This window comes from Mytilus edulis, chromosome 12 (assembly GCF_963676685.1).
Source record: "Mytilus edulis chromosome 12, xbMytEdul2.2, whole genome shotgun sequence".
Taxonomy (NCBI): domain Eukaryota; kingdom Metazoa; phylum Mollusca; class Bivalvia; order Mytilida; family Mytilidae; genus Mytilus; species Mytilus edulis.
Genome location: NC_092355.1, coordinates 58,190,632 through 58,207,888, shown reverse-complemented (window position 1 = coordinate 58,207,888; position 17,257 = coordinate 58,190,632). Strand labels below are relative to the sequence as shown.

The 17,257-nt window shown below is 31.5% G+C and overlaps 1 protein-coding gene across 1 annotated transcript in view; it reads right to left on the bottom strand.

Annotated features, from left to right (window-relative positions):
• LOC139499581 (endoribonuclease LACTB2-like) overlaps positions 1-17,257 on the bottom strand; it is a 273,549-nt gene that overhangs the window by 155,686 nt on the left and 100,606 nt on the right. The window lies entirely within an intron of this gene.

The window sequence follows — 17,257 nt, the reverse complement described above, 5'->3', positions numbered from 1 at the left end:
AAAAAAATATAAACAGTAAACAGCAAAAATGTTTAGGAAAGTAATATCTACAAAACTTAATTTGACCGAAAAAGCCAATCAAACCGTTTAGAAGTATGAGTTATTGCCCTTTACAGACAGTTTTAAACAATTTGTTCATCATCTTTGCTAACATTTAAAAATCTTCTCCTCTAAAACTACAGGCCTTATACTTCTAAACTTTAAATGTATAAGGTATTTTGTTGATAAATTGTATCCGAGGTTTTGACCAATTAATGAGCATTGCTGCTATGACTAAAAATAGAACATAGTGGTCTAATGCAGTTTATGCCATATATCTCAAAAATTCAAACATTGGGTAAATTTGTTTTATAGGTTAGGATCTATCAACCGTGACAGAGGGGCGAAAGATACCAGAGGGACAGTCAAACTCATAAATCGAAAATAAACTGACAACGCCATGGCTAAAAATGAAATAAGACAAACAGACAAATAATAATACACATGACACTATATAGAAAACTTTAAACTAAGCAACACGAACCCCACCAAAAACTGGGGTGATCGCAGGTGCTCCGGAAGGGTAAAAGCAGATCCTGTTCTATATGTGGCACTCGTCGTGTTGCTCATGTTATTACAAACCCGGTAAATAGTCTAATTCAGTAGGTCACATTCATGAAAGGAAAAGAGATTATAGTTACGACGTAAGGAACGTATCCGATATCATCTGTGGAACGGTTATTCCATAACGGTCAAGCAACTCTTGATGGCGTCCATAAAATTTACGAAAGGATGATTTCCACTTCACCATTTGGAACTCCTGGTTTAATAGCTTCCTTGTGAGCAGCAATCCTCTATCAAGAAAATCATGATAAGAAATACAAGCACGGGCATATCGTATCAATTTGGAGATATATACCCCGTATGCAGGTGCTGCTGGAATGTTGTTACTTACAAATGAAAATTTCACAATTTGAAAGCGGAAACCATCTCTTTTATCGTATTTTTTTGTTTTACGATTAATGAGTTATTGCTCTTTAAGGACAACTTGTCATAACTTGTTCATGTAGTTTGCTGACTTTAAAAAATCTTCTCCTTTAAAACTGCAGAATCAATTCAGCCAAACTTTGGTTAAATGAGTTTTAGAGTATCCAGTATGCATGTTTATTGTATTGCCGTGCGCATCAAGAAAAATAGCATCTATGGTCAAAATGAATTTTTAATCCTATGCTCTTCAACTTTGTACTTTATTTGGCCGTTTTACCTTCTCTCTTTTAGTATCACTGATGTAGATAAACCTTGCGTCTAGAGCAAATACAAAATTTTAATCCTGGAATCTATGATGAGTTTATATGCATCATAGGAGTAAAATGATTTCGTTTGCTTATGAAGAAAATTTGACAGATACAGAAATAAATATAAGTATTGATTCTGAGTACAACACTGATTTAAGATAACTTGAACTGGTCACGAAAAGATTTTCTATTTCTCTCTTTTACTCTTTTCAATTATTACTATCATGCTATTTATGTAACCGAACGAGGGGCAAAAGATACAAGAGGGACATTAAAACTCGTTGATCGAAAATAAACTGACGACATCATGTCTAAAAAAAAAAGACAAACAGACGAACAATGGTACACAAGCCCCAACATGGAAAACTATAGACTTAGCAACACAATTCTCACGGAAAACTGGGGTGATCTCAGGTGCTACGGAAGGGTTAGAAGATCTTGCTCCACATAATTCTAAATAACGAAGAACGAGCCGATCATGACTCTACATGTATATCAATAGAAAATAAGACAAAAAAAGACAAAAAAAGTTTTAAAAAATAAGCCCTTATAAATTTACGTGTTAGTATCTCAATGATTAAGATATATTTTACGTTTTTGTAACGACCAAAGCGACACAATTGTTCGATTATTAAAAGCAAATACTATCCATTACAAATGAAAACATGATATTATTCGCTTGGTTTCATGATTGAATGTTTGATTTTATCATGAATATACATATTGTTTTCCTTAATCACTTGTCAAGGTATGAAATACGAACTTCGCCTTTTGGGTAACACATATATTATTTATCCATGCTAACTATTGCTTTTTGGTACGTATTTTTTCATTTAAAAGAACTTCTAGACCGTTATATCTATATTGAAATATACGTCAACAAAAGTCAAGTAATTGTGGGTTGAAAAAGCCATATCAAAAGAAAAAAAAAACAATAGGTTATACCACAGTAAATGAAAACAACTATTGATACATAAAGATTATCTGGTATTAATTTCAAAATCTTTTTGAATAATTTTAAATAATTTGAGAACAAGCACTGTGAAAACAAAGCTCCTGTCTGTATTATTAACGAATTTGATAATCTGATTTCTCAGCCACTGCAAAAGTAAGTGTTTTTTTTTTTCTTTATTCGCCTAAAATCAATGAATCTTAAAGTGTTATATTTGAAAACGGTAACAAAGAATTAACAATCAAAGTTTACGGTTAGAATCAGCATGTTAAGAAACACAACTAATTCAATCTTTGCTGAATTAACTTGTATGTTACATGACATAAGTTTCTTTATCTTATTGTTAGCTTTATAATGTTTACTATCTAATCTAAGAATGCATTTGTTTGCGGGAAAAATTTCTATTTTAACGTGAAAGTACATACCAAGTTACATACCAAATGTTTGATAATCGTGTGCGTGCAGTGTCATTCCACATTATTCATCAATGGCGTCATATCTCGCAATCCAGAATGGAAAAGTTTACAGACTTCTGAGCATGGATTATCAGCTAAAGACTATTATATGGACGTGCGGTCGAAGGTAACAGCTGCTTATCATGTTGCCTGGGGGAGTAGTAATAATAGACAGGATTCAAAATATATCTCAGCTTGTCTAAATTATAATGACGCATTAAGATTCTCACAGAGAAATAAATTCTTAAATGGACACTTTGTAAGCATTGATACAGATCAATTGAATGTACTAAATGTATATGATCCAAACGTTAGACTGCAGTTAAATGCAGAACAAAACGAAAAAAATCCATTAGACTAGATTTTAAAGTTACTTTCAGTATTGACTATCACACTAACTTAAATCTAAAATATCATTCCTTATGTTTATATATGCATCTTTCAAATAAGTTTGTATTATGACACGCAGTTTTTTCTTTTTTTCTTAATACTGTTATTGAATTAAATAATTTTATAAAGAAAATTTTAAACATACCGAACTCCGAGGAAAATTCAAAACGGAAAGTCCCTAATCAAATGGCAAAATCAAAATCTCAAACACATCTTATGTAGAATATGTTGTCTTAAAGCTGTTGTGAAGCTAGCTTAACCCCTCACTTGTATGACAGTCGCATACAATTCCATTATATTGAAAACAAAGTGTAAACAAAACAGACAGACTTGAGAAATAAGACATATGTAAAAATGTCAGGGGGTACAGCAGTCAATATTGTTTTATGATCTAAATAACTAACAAAACAAATATGTAAACAAAGAAGCACAAAATAGCATAAAGACATAGGGCATTAGCAAAAATGAAAGGCAAGAAAACATTAATTTACCATAGAACAATAACACAATGACGGGATGTATAAGTACCGAGCCAAACCAAATGGATATTACCAAACACAGACTTAACAGTAAAAGTAGTATTCAAAAAGACAAAAAAAAAATACTGTCAACATATAACGTTATAAAGATGATAAAAAACGTCAGTACCCAGAATCTATACTGAAATTGGTAAGGAAGATTTATTAACAAGGTCTTATTGGTACCTTTCGATGAACATGTATAGAAAATGAACTTTCCGAAATGTCATTGAACGTATCACAGGTACTTGGGGACAAGAACTTTTTTTTCTTTCTCAACTTTTTTTTTTATTAAATTCCATTATAATTTCTTTTCTTTATTTTTCCTTTTTCTTTTACGTATTTTTTAGTGTTTATGTCTTAGATGCTAGAAAAAGCATGTGTTTAACATTTCCTGTTTACTATCCACAAACTATATGTGAGGGTGTAGATGGAGAAACAGAGAAAAAATAATGAATAGTGAAAAAGAGCCAAAAAGAAAGAAGCGTTTTTAAAGATAAAGGAAAATGTCCCCAAAAAATAAAGAATACTGAAATGAAGGGCCCCCTTTCAGATATGTAGTTTTAAAAGTATTTTTTTCTTATGAATATGCTGAAATATTCAACAGTATGGCTTTGATTTGTGAGAACTGTTACAAATGCCATAGATATAATCCATATGTTTCATAAGCAATAGCATTGGATTGTCTTACCTAGTGTCTTATTTGTTATCATCATACGTAACATGTTCTTTATGGGCAGATAATCTGAATTGATTTCCTGTAACTTTTGCATCATTGTGTGGATTGATGAATGGAAGTTCTCATGGAAATTTATTTACTTTCCTATTTGTTCTTCTAAAGTAACGGTACTTTAATTCTAAAATTAAAGGCCACTTTTCACTCTTGTATTTCCTCCAAACTTTAAATTATAGTTGGGATTGATAAAAAGAAGCTTACTTTTGATTTATTTCTAATTTTCAGGTTTACCACTCTGGAGATTCAGGACTTTTATTGTCAGATTTTAGTATTATTCACATAGCTTACCTTAATTTGAGTTTGTTTCATTGGTTGTTTAGTGGAAACTTTACTTAACTGTTGGATATAATTAACTGTGTTATTCAAACATTATTGTTTAACGCTTTCTTATTTTTCTTGTTTTAAATTATGAACAATATTTGTGCCAGTTATGATTTCAAGTTGAACCGTTGTAAAAAGGAAATTTAGGTTATCAACTTCTTGTCGATTGATGATTTTTATATTAGGATTCTGCATTGTTTACTAATATAATGAAAGAACGCGAGCTTGTAAAAAACAAGATGTGGTATGATTGCCAATGAGACAACTATCCACAAAAGTTCTCCTATGAGTTCATCTTTATTTTCTATCTTTCAGCAAATGTTGATTGAAATAAGTATATATTCTGAGGCAATCCAAAATATTTCCCTCCATCATATGTTTCGTCAATTTTGATATGCTCCAGTGGTTGTCGATATGGTGTAAAAGTTTTTACATAAAAGTGATATTATCTATCAGCAAAAAGTTCAAATTTTAGCAATACAACAAGAAAAGACAGGACAGTACAGCGATTTATATTGTCATACTAAAGTAGCGATAAGGTATCAATTTGATTGCAGAAAAATTCACACAATCATCATTTGATTCCAAATCTAAAAGCATCAAAGTTTCTGTTAAAGTGTTATTGTCTCTTAAAAATACTTTTTTATTATTTCAAAACAAATAACTGTTTCTGGAAAACACAAAAGATAAAATATTTATTTCAAACATTTATGTAAATCAGATGCAATCTTATCTTCTTACCCTCCAATATGAAAGGCTTATAGTTAACACTAACAGTGAACTTATGGTTCCATTTGTGCGAGTATTTGAGGAATTATCAACTGTGGGGCGTAGAACAAAACAAAAGAAAACTTATTTCATAGCTTCATTTTTACTTCCAAACGATATTGCGTATAAAGTTATATAAAATTACATCCCCAGTTATTAACCAAATATTTTATATACATTTACAAGTTATTTTACATTTCATCAAAAAAATAGTTCATTTGGTAGAGTGAGATCTTTTAATAGATTCACATAATTACTGAGTACCTTAATATATTTTTACAGGTTGCATAAGGATCATCTGAAAAAAAACTATATTGCCGAAATGACAGCACTAAAGGCTACAAATAAGCCAGTAACTGAAACATATTTAGCACAAACTGGACATCTAACAGAGGTTGTGGTCAATGCAGTTCAGGTTACACCTTTGGACGGAAAGGTTTATCGACTTCTAAGGCCAGAGGAAAATGCTGAGTATGGAATATCAGCTAAATCTAAGTTTTCTAATGTCACAGCTGCTTACCATGTAGCCTGGGGCAGTAGTATAAAACAACTTCCTTCAAAATATATATCAACATGTAGATATCTTCATGACGCTAAATCGATTTCATCTAAAAATAAGTGGTTAAATGGGGACATTGTTAGTATTAATGTTGACAACGCTCCGGTGACTGTTATTCATGTATGGGATCCGACAGTGAGAAATCGGCTTAATATCGAACAACATGTTACTGATCCGACGACTATTGATAACTTCAAAACATATGCAGAACCCAATAATGAGATTCTTTTAATTGGAGATGTGCCAGCAAATTGTATGAAAATTGAAATAAGTAAACAGTTCCTTCCTAATTTCTATAAAAAAATAGTATGCTCCATATAAATATATGGACTCATTTAATAATGGATATCAATTGTATTATTATAAGAGGCTTTCAGAGAGACTGCCAACCGGATTTGCCTGCAGACGTCGAACCCTGAACATTTTAGCAAGTATGGACACAACATTTTAGCTTAAAACAGTTAATTTGGATTGAGAGCATGGGTTTGTAAATCATATTAAATGTGAAGAACTGAAAAATTTGAAATGAACATTTACCTATTTAATATTTTTTGTTCAAAGGAAAAAAATGTAAATCTAAACTTATATTATGTATGATTAAACCCTGAACTCTGAAAGTTGATATGATGTAATTGATATCATGTTATATTTATATTTTGAATTATAATCAAACATGGTTAATACATTTCAAAAAATATCTGTCACTCCAATAGTTGATAATTACCAGTTTTTGTAATCTTGTCTTCCTTTTTAACTAAAATGCATAGTTCATATGCCCTTTTTTGTGTTTCTTTGATACATATGACATGGCTCTGTACTTATACATCCCGTCATTGTGTAAATTGTGCTATTGTAAAAAAAATTGTATTCTTGTCTTTCATTTTTTCTAACGTGCTTTGTCTATATGCCTTTTTGTGCTTCTGTGTTCAAGTTTTTAAAAGTAATTTAAAAGATTATAGCACAATGTTGACTGCTGAAACCTCAAATTTTGACATCTTTACCTATTATGTCTGTTTGTTTTGTTCACACATCGTTGTCAATATAATGGAATTTGATGCGACTGTCATACAAGGAAGAGGTTGAGTATAAAACCAGGTTTAATCATACATAAGAAAATGCATGTACGAAAAAAAGGTATGCATTTAGAATATTTCACTTAATGAAAAATATATTGAATGACCATCACTGCATTGTTCTTTAATAGTTATAAGTCAAACTTGTCTAATTGTTTAGTATGTTCTTTGTAATTGATGGTTCGACTGTTTTACCAGATTTTTTCCCGTGTGAGGTAGGTGTAAGACAGGGAGAAAAAATGTCACCTTTTCTCTTTGCCTTATATCTTAATGACTTGGAGGAATATCTGGATGAAAACGCTGTGGATGGTCTAAAATTTATTAATGGAAAATTTACAGAGAATCTTGATTTGTACATCAAGTTATTTATTCTTCTGTACGCTGATGACACAATTATTTTTGCGGAGTCGGCAGAAGGGTTACAAAAAGCTCTGGATGTTTTTGAGCAATATTGTTTTGAGTGGAAACTCACTGTTAATGTTACAAAAACAAAGATTGTAATTTTTTCAAAGAGAAAGTATAATAAGAATGTTACTTTTAAACTATGTAATGAAATTATTGAAATTAAAGATTCATATGTTTATCTTGGTCTGCTGTTTAATTACAACGGAAATTTCTTTCAAGCTCGTAAAAAATTGGTAGACCAAGCTCAAAAAGCACTTTATGCTCTTTACAAGAAGATACAAAATATCTCACTTCCGATTGATCTACAGCTAAAATTATTTGATGCGTTGGTGGTTCCTATTTTGACCTATTCCTCGGAAATATGGGGATTTGAAAATAAAAATAATACTGAAAAGTTACATCTACAGTTTTGTAAGCGCAGTTTGGGTGTGCGATCATCTACGCCAAATTTTATGGTATATGGGGAACTTGGAAGATTTCCACTTGAACTGCAGATCAAGTTAAAAATGGTATGTTTTTGGCACAAGCTAGCAACAAATGATAAAAAACTATCGGGTAAACTTTATAAGTTACTTTGGTACATGCATGGTAGTAACTTTAAGTGGTTTAACTATGTAAAATCTGTGTTCAATGATTGTGGCTTTTGTGAACTATATAATTTTCCGGAGCAAGTTGATTATAATTATATTAAAATTAATGTAAGGCAGCGTCTCCAGGACCAGTTTATTCAAAAATGGTTCTCAGATATAAACAATTCATCAAGGGGGGAGTTTTATCTACACTTTAAAGAAGAGTTTTGCTTGGAAACATATCTGTTAAAATTAAGACGGGGGCATAGAGTAAACATATGTAAATTAAGGGTATGTAATACAAAGTTTCCCATCGAAACAGGAAGATGGAGAAATGTACCACGAAATGATAGGATTTGTCCACTCTGTAAAGCTGGTCTTGGAGATGTATACCACTATATATGTAAATGTACCAACTGTGAAGTTAAGGATTTAAGGGGGAAGTTCATACCTCCATATTATTTAAAATATCCAAATGAAAAAAAAGTACTTGGCATGCTTAAATATAGTAATAGTAATGTGCTGTCTAAGCTGTCAATTTTTATTCAAAAGGTAGAAAAGATGCTTGTTTAATTTAAAACTGTAATAAACACAAACTTATTTCTGAAGATGTATAATTTAAAAATGTATTCTGTTTGTATAATGAACTATGTTGTAATTAATATTGTGTATATAAATATGCTCCTGTTACGCAGTCTTTTGCGGCTGAGTTTTCTCTAATAAACTAAACTAACCAAGGTGACATTTCTTTCAAATGAATTCAAAGTTATTTGGTGTTATTAACTGTTGCTTCTGGAATTGATAAGATCTCAACATGTTATAAATACCTTTTCCTTTCTTTTGTGAAACATTGGATGGAAACTCTTTCCTTTTTATTTGCTTCAAATATTGATCTACAAATAATAAGTATGAAGTGTTCAAGTATATTAGCCATCAGAACAAATGAATTATAATTGATGATTGTTTACACGGGTGTCATTCGGTTTATCGAGAGAAATGATCGTGAAAGAATATCTAACGGCGGTCAAGTATTGAGAGACGATCGTGAAAGTTCTGGTAACGGATCGTGAAAGACATTTAATTTATTTACACAGACACATTTACGACAAAATAAACTGTCTGTCAAAATGGTTCAACATTATGATCAGTATGTTAGAATATCCAGTTTCAAAAGTACATAGTTATTACAAAACGACAAAAGGCAGATTGCTTCTCGACATTTCAATGACATAAAAAATGTAAACAAACACGATTTTTTCACAAATTCGACTAGATAAACTACGTTTATCAGAAAAAGGGCATTGTATTTGAATTAATTAAACGGTTCTCATATTTATTTTGTATAAATATAATCTGAAACTTGGTAAATAAAGAACTATTTACACAAAATTGATTTTTTGAATCGTGAAAGATCACGTACCGCATTTTTGAAGATCGTGAAAAGGATAGTGAAAGATCTGATGCTACGTAGACGTTTACATTATTCTTTTATATATGATAACTGATATTTGTTATTGGTATTGAGAAAGGCTAGATAGGTCAACATCATCAATAGGTTTAAGCCAAACAAGTAAAATGTTGAAGAGCATGGAGGATCCAAAATTCCAAAAAGTTGTACCAAATACGACTATGGTAATTCTTAGTTTTTCGAAAAATTCAAAGTTTTGTAAACAAGAAATTTGTATCAAATGACCACATTATTGATATTCATGTCAACACCGAAGTGTTGAATACTGGTCTGGTGATATCCTCGGGAACGAAACGTCCACCAGCAATGGCATCGACCCAGTGGTGTAAATAGTTATCAAAGGTACTAGGATTATAATTTAGTAAGCCAGACGCGCAAATACATTAAAATTATTTTTTGGGCATTTGTGAACATGTTGTTTGTAAAATAGTTGGATGATTGTAGGATGAAGTTTTTTATTGTCATGTGAAGTACTCACTTATCATGAGTTATAGGATACCCATATTTTGTATATTGGATCCTATAAACTGAATGTTCGTCAGACAGGATTCACCTGACCCTGAATTTGCCTCATTTCATGAATGAAGATTCATTTTAGTGGTCAAGTCCGTATCGAGGATTCGTTAAGCTTTAGGATAACTGTCTGTTGTTATGATTGTAAGGTGTATATTTTCGACTTGTGCAAGGTTTCAACTAACATTGAACTCATTATCATGTACCATTCGGCAATGTCTGTTTTATGTTGTTTGGCCTTTTGAATATATACCTGTATGCTATAGCGACAAGGTGTTTCGTGTATGGTTACATGTCTGTCTGCATGTTTCTTATATGACCATGATTACGTCAATTGTGTTTGATTTATTAAATGATAGTAAGATGTCTATGCCTGGCTGTCGGTCAGGGTTCATATACTTTTGACCTTATTTTTCGAATTAAGTGACCAAGCATAACTTTTACATTTGTCAGTTTCTAATGCAATGTAAGGATCGGAACACATTTATTTGGTGTACGGGATATTTGTAGAGATCTGTATGGCATAGTTCATCTGACCTTGACCTTTTCTTTATGAAACATTGACAATCTTAAGCGCATTTGACACTTTTGAACACCAAATCGGAGGACTTACCTTGTTTTTATTGGATACCAAAGCTTCATAAAATTCCGTACAAACAATGGTATATATTGCTGGCTCATCTTCATGTTCCACTAAAGAATTGTCCATTAGATTGACTAACATTTTATCCGGAGTGAAAGAGGTTCTTCAGAAATACTGTGAAACTGTTTACTCGCGTAGTGGTATTAACCATATGTGGATTCTTAAAACTTCTAAAGAACTTCTAGACAATTTTAAATCTCGGTCTATTTCTGAAATTAGTTCTATCAAAACTTTTGATTTTTCAACCCTGTATACCACCATTCCACATGTGAAAAATCGCCTAAAAGAAATAATCCACAATGCCTTTCGACATAAAAATGGTAGCATACGCTATAAATTTATAACTTTGGGATTTCATAAGGCATATTTCGTTAATAGTGACAAACAAAAAGGTAAAACATGATACACAAAAGAACAAGTGGTCAGTATGCTGGAGTTTCTTATCGACAACATATTTATTGAGTTTGGAGGTAGACTTTTGCAACAGATTGTCGGCATTCCTATGGGAACGAACTGCGCGCCTCTCCTTGCTGACCTCTTCTTGTTTTCATATGAATCGGAGTAGTTTAATTTCACTTTCAGATATATTGATGACGTTCTTTCCATTAACAATCCGAACTTTTCTGATTGAGTTCCATTAATATATCCACCAGAACTAGAAATTAAAGCGACAACAGACATGACTTCCTCTGCCTCATTTTTAGTCTTATACCTCGAATTTGACATATACAGTCATCTCAGTACCAGAATCGATGACAAACGAGACGATTTTAATTTTGAAATTATCAATTTCCCCCACCTTAGTAGCAATATACCAACTTCACCTGCATATACATTTCCCAATTTAAACGGTATTCAAGAGCTTGCAGCTCCTACTCAGACTTTGTACAACGTCACCAGTGTCTGAGCAGAAAGTTGATGCAACAGGGGTATGTCAAGGAACGTCTCATCCTTTTTTCTAAAAATGTTCATCGGAAGGTATCAAGAACTTGTTGATAAATATTCCGTATCAACATCACAAATAATACACGATGTTCTTGAAGTATAGATTTTGCGTATTGACGTTGTTTATCATCTTAATAGCGTGTTATGGTATTCTTTTTTTTTTTTTGTCTTTATTAATATTACTTTCACTATTAAGTCTGTTTTTTGAGATATCCATTTGATGTGACTCTGGGCTTATGTATACTTGAACGACAAAATTACTTTATTTATTAATATTATTTTTACTGTTAAGTCTGTGTTTTGTGATATACATTTGACGTGACTCTGTATTTATGTATCCCGTCATACTTTGAACCACACAGTCAATTATAAAGTATTTCCACTTTTCCGTGGAAAGACCTATTGGTTTTCTTCTGATTATTATTTTTTTTTCTTCCGCCTGTTTTTTGGTTTCGCAAGATGTCGATTTGGAATATGATATCAAACAGTTTATATGTTTTGAAACCAACTTAACCGAATACTTTCCCATATAAGAGTTATCTCCCCGAACACTGTTTTTTTTTGTTATCTCTAAGGCTTCGCAACCGTAAAAAAAACAACCATTTTATTTTTCCAAATTGCTCGTTATATCCTCAGGATGTTCTGTTTTATTTCGATCGAAGAAGTATAGATTCCATTTGAGAGTTATTTTTCCTTTCGTCTTTGAAATTTGAAATGTATTTGTAACTGGAAAACCATTAGTGATAGAGGCCTGGGGTCTTTTTATTTGAGGTCCTTGGTAAAAAAAAATTAAAATGAGGTCAATCTCAAAGCTTAAGGTCATTTTCAAAATTTTGATTTTGGCTCGTTATCTCTTATTTTCAGAAATCTTATAAGCTATCGACAAAATATTATCACACTATTGTTAGTTGCAACATTGTAACACGTAAATCTTAGTTGGAAGGGAACGTTGTTGTATGAGGTGAGTTTCCCCCTTTCTTATCTAGTATTAGTTGTATGGTAATATAATTCAGTAACAGTATAAGAAGAGGGACGAAAGATACCAAAGGGACAGTCAAACTCATAAATCTAAAACAAACTGACAACGCCATGGCTAAAAATAAAAAAGACAAACAGAAAAACAATAGTACACACGACACAACATAGAAAACTAAAGAATAAGCAACACGAACCCCACCAAAAACTAGGGGTGATCTCAGGTGCTCCGGAAGGGTAAGCAGATCCTGGGCATAGAGTCTTTTGATTTGAGATTCTTGGCTGATGACCTTGAAATTGAGCTCAAGGTCATAGGTAAATTTAACGTTCTACGTTTTGACCTTTGCTTTTACCTCATATGTATACATGATAAAGCCATTAGGCTTTTTGCATTTGGTTGCAAGAAATGTAATCTAGAAAAAAAGCCAATCGGAAGTGACCTTTTATAAACTGGAAGTAGCTATATTTTGTTCTTAATTAATGTAAAAGTATATAGACCCATATTTTTTTTAAAAACTTCACATTTATATTCATTCAAGAATTAAATTAAAGTAAATATTACAACAAATATCAAGAGTCTATTTATGCAATAACGGAAAAAAACTTTGTCAATATCGTCTTTCGTTCTGATTTAGAGTTGCACATTTATAAAAGTAGATTGCAAAGCAAGTTCTAAATTCCCATTTTCTTTGTAACATATATCACTGTGGATTCATCAAATTGACAGATTCTTCATAGTTAACTTTTCCATTTCCATCAATATCAACATCAAAAGTCTTTAAAGTCTTCGTCTGTTACATGATCATCCCCTTTGTTCAGCAGTGCATCCTTTAATTCGTCATATGAGATCTTTAATGTATGTTTGAAGCTGACTCTTACACAGACAGTACTTTGAGGCTATTTGTTTCCACGATTCACAACTATCATTTTCATATTTACAACGCAAATCCAGAAATGTACCATGATTTGAAGATATTCTAAAATTACTCAAATGTTAAGGCTTAAAAGAGAGTACCCAATACTTCGGCTAAAATAGATTTGGCTCGTTTAATTTTCTAGAAGTTTTGACAATGTATTTACTTTGACCTGTTTACAAAAATATGAAAAAATTTAGAAATTTTGAGGGCTCATTTTACTGGAATGATTTGGTTGGCTATATCGCATTTTGACAAATACTATTTTTTATCGTTGAAAAATTTGATTTCTCCTGACTAATAGCATGTGATTAAAACGGTGAGCTGATTTTTTAGAGTTATCTTCCTTAGGTGTTCTGTACCCCTTAAGTGTTCTGAAATTTGATTTGACAAATAGTTTTACTTAAATGGGTAAATATAACCATCAAGAATGAAAAATTTAAATATTAATAGAGAAAGAAAAAGTCTTATGACAGAAACATGCAGTTTATTAATTAACTTTTTTAAAACTATCCCTAAAGTTATCAATTAACAAAGATGACGATATATGATCCAACAGTCATATTTTATTGAACATAATATACAGAGTAAGGCTGATCACTTGGCTTGTTCTTGCACGTGCAACACGTGATGCAGAATCTTGTGTACCTAAGATCTTGATTTTGTTTTCTTTCGTTGTGCTCGGTCTTTGATTTCTATGCTGTGTTTTGTAAACTGGTGTTTGTCTTAAGGTCGTTTTTAGTGTTTTACGATTGTGAATTTGTTTTCGACTTTGTTGATTGGCCCTTTGAAATATTTTACTCCACTAAAGCATAGTAGTACAATCATAAAATATTTCCCTCAACTGTACTTAAATTTTATTGTTTTTTAATTCATTAAACATAAAAAAAACGTGTTGATAATTTATAAGCTTTACAGGACATGTCAACATATATCCATATTCAATCATTTAGCGATTGCGTCTGCATAATTTTCCGAAAGGATTACGTGGAACATCATTATGAAGGGTATGCACTATCTAATAGTTCTGCAGGATGTGTATGCGATTAATATCTTGTATTGTTGCAATCTGTTAAACTGTATATCTTTGAAGACCAAATAACCAATAGTCAAATGCACGTCTTCAAAGAACTGTGAAAAAGTTTGGATTTTTTTATATTCGAGTTGGCAAGGAAATGAGGAATATTTTTGGCTAGATTTTTAAGAACATTCCCTTTGAACAAATGTCAAAATGTGGGTGAAATATTTAAATACAGATTCGCCGACTAATTAACATTTATTTATATCTACCTTTACATACTTCAGCTTTCAAATGTTCTGCATTAAGCGTTCTTGATAATGGTAATTCACAAAAAGCGTTTCGGATGCATAAAATTGATAAAGTTTTCTTTTATTCTTTAACAACACTGGGTTGATAACGATGCTGGTGCACTATCAGTCCCCGAGTGTATCATCAGTTCAGTAGTCAGTGTTTGGTACTGATATGATTAATTACATTTTTGTTTTTAATTTTTAATGTAGAAATTTTTATTTTATGAAACAACTTATGTTTTAACTGTCATGCAAAACTAAAAATAAACGGATTTTGTTATTAATGTTGGGTTGTGTTTGTCATATAGCTCTTCTTCAACTGTTTCGGTACTTATGCATTGTACGATTTCAAATATTTGACTTTGAGCGGTCCCAATGAAAAGTAATATCACAAAAATATCGAACTTCGATGAAATTCAAAATTTCAAAACAGAAAGTTCCTAATCAAGTTATATCATGAAAAGCGCGTCGGACTTATATAATCTATTAAGTGTTGCTATCAATTTGCACTGTGTCTATAAAACAACCTCGTACACGTCAGCACTGCCATCAGCTGTCATAATGATAACGATGCAATTGCTGGTCGAACGGACTTCTAATGGTACATAAGCTCTAGTTAATCTAACCAAAAGTTTGTCTTTTATGACACCATCGTAAACCTACAAACATTTAAACAAATGTTTATAAAACATACCAAAACTTTTGTAATATAATGTTATTTCTGTTCTTTTTTCAACATTAGTTTTCTTTTCGAAAGTAAAATATAATATTGATTTGAAAAAAAAATAAAAAATTGATATGCTTGACTTTTAATCATATTGTTACGATTTTTTTCTATTTTCCGACTTCGACATAAATGCTATCACCATCACCAAAATGTATAACCATCATTTTCAAATATTTCATTTCAATTGACTCTGGTTTGAAATAGATATCATGCTGTCCAATTTCTACAGTGATTGTCTTTCTAGAATATATGTTCCGATGAAGTCTTGTTACTTGGATTTTTTTTCATGTTCTATAACACGCCGTTTCGCTTGCTAAGTTATTTGTTATCGTTTGCGTTGCTTTTATTATGTTTTTTTTTTCTTCTTCCTGTAAATTGTTATGTTTTCAGGAAACAAACATAACACAAGCAATGCAAACAGAGGATACAAAGAAATAGGATATGACGATCGAACAAAGATCACATAACAAGGATGTAAAATATGACACAGTAGTTTAACCAATGTTCAAACAAACACAGAACCCCATGCCGTCTAGAACTATGACCCTCGGATGGGAATTTCTATGTTATATTTATGCAATATTTGTTAATATATATTTTGACTTTTCCCCGACTTGGACTAACCGCGTTTGACTTATCACCAGGTTTGTAGTAACATGAGTAACACGACTGCTGCCACCTGTTGATCAGGATCTTCTCATTCTTTCGGTGAACCTTAAATGCTCAAATTTTTTGGTAGGTTCGTTTTGCTCATTATTTTTGTTCTGGTTTATGTGCTGTTAATTTTCTGTTTGTTTGTCGTTTTTTTGTGTTTTCTTATCATGGCGTTATCAGTTTATTTTCGAATTGTGAGTTTGAGTGTCCGTTTGTTATCTTTTGCTTCTCTTTTACACAATTCTATATACCTTTTCTTAGTATCTGTCACTGAATTTGTGAGAATGATAGTAAAACTTATGAGATGAATACAACAAAAAAAGAGAAGAAGCTACAACTAATGTACATTGAGGTAACTCAGGTTAACATAAATATTACGTTAAAAGTATGTTATCAATTAGTTCAAATTTCTGTTAATTAATAATTACCGTTACGAAATCATTGCCTTGTTCTAGATCAAAATATGTGAACCGTAAGGCGATAATGTTACCAACACAAACTTCAATCGTCCAAGTCTCATGCATTCCATTGTTGTACGAAATTTGAAACCCTGGTGAAGAAATTTTTTCTCAAAATGTTTCTGAAAAGAAATTACGCAAATTATTATGCATATGAACAAATGAGTAAAGAAACGTTTTTGGTATTTGATTACTGTCTGATACATTGTAATGATGCGTTGAAAAATTTGTTGCATGCAAATGTCAGTTTCAATATTGTTATTAAATTATATTAGATCATTACCTTATTAAACATTGCTTGCCAGAGAAAACAATTTCTTTCTGCACAACAAATCCATTCTGCACGCTTTTGAGATGCATTATTCGATAGCCTTGTAGTGGCCTTGTGTAATTGATTATCGATAAATAATGCAACGTCAAGAATATTCGAATATTCTTTTCGTCAAAAAGTGTGTGTACATAGAGTCTTCTCACTAATGTTCTCATCGAAATAATTATCCCGTGCTTCAATGCCAGAAAATGCAGTATATCCTTATAATTTATTCCATACATGAAATACGTGAAAATCTGGTCCATTATCTTTTGATGTTAATATGAACTGTAAATGAAAGCAATTTTATAGACATAAA